This window comes from Nomascus leucogenys, chromosome 5 (assembly GCF_006542625.1).
Source record: "Nomascus leucogenys isolate Asia chromosome 5, Asia_NLE_v1, whole genome shotgun sequence".
NCBI lineage: Eukaryota > Metazoa > Chordata > Mammalia > Primates > Hylobatidae > Nomascus > Nomascus leucogenys.
In genome coordinates this window covers 59,354,156-59,357,019 of record NC_044385.1, presented here as the reverse complement: position 1 = coordinate 59,357,019, position 2,864 = coordinate 59,354,156, and the positions used below count along the sequence as shown (strand labels likewise).

At 37.2% G+C, this 2,864-nt stretch overlaps 1 pseudogene; it reads left to right on the top strand.

Annotated features, from left to right (window-relative positions):
• Positions 1 to 476: 476 nt before the first annotated feature.
• Positions 477 to 798, top strand: LOC100580541 (annotated as a pseudogene).
• The last annotated feature ends 2,066 nt before the right edge of the window (positions 799 to 2,864 follow it).

The following is a 2,864-nucleotide window of genomic DNA, read 5'->3' as shown; positions in this document are numbered from 1 at the left end:
AGTATGAAAAAAAAGCTCAACATCACTAATCATTAAAGAAATGCAAACAAAACCATGATGAGATACCATCTCATGCCAGTCAGAATGGCTTTTATTAAAAAGCCAAAAAATAACAGATGCTGGGAAGGTTGCAGTGAAAAAGGAATGCTTTTACACTGTTGGTGGGTGTGTACATTAGTTCAACCCATGTGGAAGACAGTGTGGCAATTCCTCAAGACTTAGAGGTAGAAATACCATCAGACCCAGCAATCCCATTATGGGGTATATACCCAAAGGAATATAAATCATTGTCTTATAAAGATACATGCATGCACACATATGTTCATTGCAGCAGTATTCACAATAGCAAAGACATGGAATCAACCTAAATGCCAGTCAATGATAGATTGGATAAAGAAAATATGGTACATAGAGCAGGACATCTGGCTTCTGAGCGGGAACCTTTGTAATGCCAGTGATGAAAGAGAGAATTAAATATGGGTGATGTTGAGAAAGGCACGAAAATTTTTGTTCAGAAGTGTGCCCAGTGCCACACCGTGGAAAAGGGAGGCAAGCACAAGACTGGGCCTAATCTCCATGGTCTCTTCAGGTGGAAGACAGGTCAGGCCACTGGATTATCTTAACATAGAGACTGATAAGAACAAAGGCATCACCTGGGAAGAGGATGATACACTGATAGAATATTTTGAGAATCCCAGGAAGTACATTCCTGGAACAAAAATGATCTTTGCTGGCATTAGGAACAAGGCAGAAAGGGCAGACTTGAGAGCTTATCTCAAAAAAGCTACTAGTCAGTAATAATTGGCCACTGCCTTATATTGCAAAACAGAAATGTCTCATGACTTTTTTATGTGTACCATAATTTAATAGATCTCATACACCAGAATTCAGATTATGGATGACTGTCAGAATATTTTGTTGGGCAGTCCTGATTTAAAACTAAGACTGGCTTGTGGTTAAATGAATAAGTTTGGTTTTTGAATATTAATAGTAATTCCAATTCAGTAAATGCTATCACTGTTTACTCCTTCTAAAGGTATGATTAGACTTTGTTAATAATGTTCAACTTTTCACAAAGATGGTGAGTACCATCTTAAAACTCATTGGAGATTGGTTTTATATTTATGTTCATATTGGTTTATATTTAGATTTATATGACTGCTTATGTGACTATATTTAAATACTGGGAAAATTCCTTCACTGTCTCAGAACCAAGCAAGATTCACCGTATTTTGTGTTTATTTGCCTCTTAAAGGCCAGGGTTGAAGATAAGGTAGCAATATCTTCTTTGTATTGTTGGCCTTAACTATGCCAATCGAATTAGAATTCCCTGGATTTAAGATGGTGCCTTTTACTTATTTAAAGGCATTGTAGTGCGGTTTATGTGTAATATCAAATAAAGATTATTTAATGCTTAAAAAAACAACAACAAAAAAGAAAATGTGGTACACAAACACCATGAAAAACTGTGCAGCCATAAAAAGGAACAAGATTACATCCCTTGCAGGGACATAGATGGAGCTGGAAGCTGATATCCTCAGCAAACTAACAGAGGAACAGAAAACCAAACACCGCATGTTGTCACTTATATGTGGGAGCTGACAATGAGAACATATGGGCACAGGATGGGGAACAACACACACTGGGGCCTGTGGGGAGGGAGGGGATGGGGGAAGGAGAGCATCAGCAAGAATAGCTAATGGATGCTGGGCTTAATACGTAGGGATGGGATGATCTGTGCAGCAAACCACCATGGCACACATTTACCTGTGTAACACACCCGCACATCCTCCACATGTACCCCTGAACCTAAAATAAAAGTTGAAGTAAATTATCTGTATATACATATGCCCTGATGTAAGCATACATTATACATGCATGCATCTATAACCACATTTTTATTGAGGTATAATGCATATGGTAGGTTGCACTAATCAAGTATATATCTTGATGATATTATACCTAAGTATATATGCATGTGACCAACACCTCTATCAATATATCGGTCTATGACTGACCTCCAATTAATTGTTGTAAAGATATAGAGTATCAAGATTCATGTTTTTCACATAGCTCTCAATTTCTCCTGTACCATTCATTGTAAAGAGCATGATTTCCCCCAATGAATTGCAGAGGTGCGTTTATTGCAAATAAAGTGAACATATATGTATAGGTCTGTTTCTGGGCTTTTTGTCCTTTCATTATGACTGTCTATACTTAGGTCCAGACCACGGTTTTAATTATTATGGCTTTGTAGTGACTCTTGAGAACTTGTGTGTAAGTCCTCCAACTTTGTACTTCTTTGTTTAAAAACTATCTTGGCTCTCCTAGATTTTTTGAATTTCCATATAAATTTTAGAATCATCTTGGCAATTTACACACACACACACACTCAAACCCACACACACATACAATATCTAAAATTGTTGAGATTTCCAACTCATGAACATAACATATCTCTCTACTGAGGTCTTCTTTGATTTCTTTTAGCAATGTTTGTAGTATACAGGTTTTACACATCTTTTGTTAGTTTTATTTCTACGTAGTTGATATATTTTTATGCTATTTTAAATGACATTTGAAGATCTTCATTTTCTAAATATTTGCTATTGGTATGTAGGAACATAACTAATTTTTGTATATTGACTTTTGTTCATTTGTTTGTCTTAAGACAGGGCCTTGCTCTGTCACCACAGGCTGGAGTGCAGTGGCACCTGGGATCAAGCAATTCTCCCACCTCAGTCTCCCACATAGCTGGGACTGCAGGCAGGCATCACCACACTTGGCTAATTTTTTAAATTAATTTTTGTAGAGAAGGAGTCTCTCTGGTCTCACTGACCCAAGCTGGTCTTGAACTCCTGGAT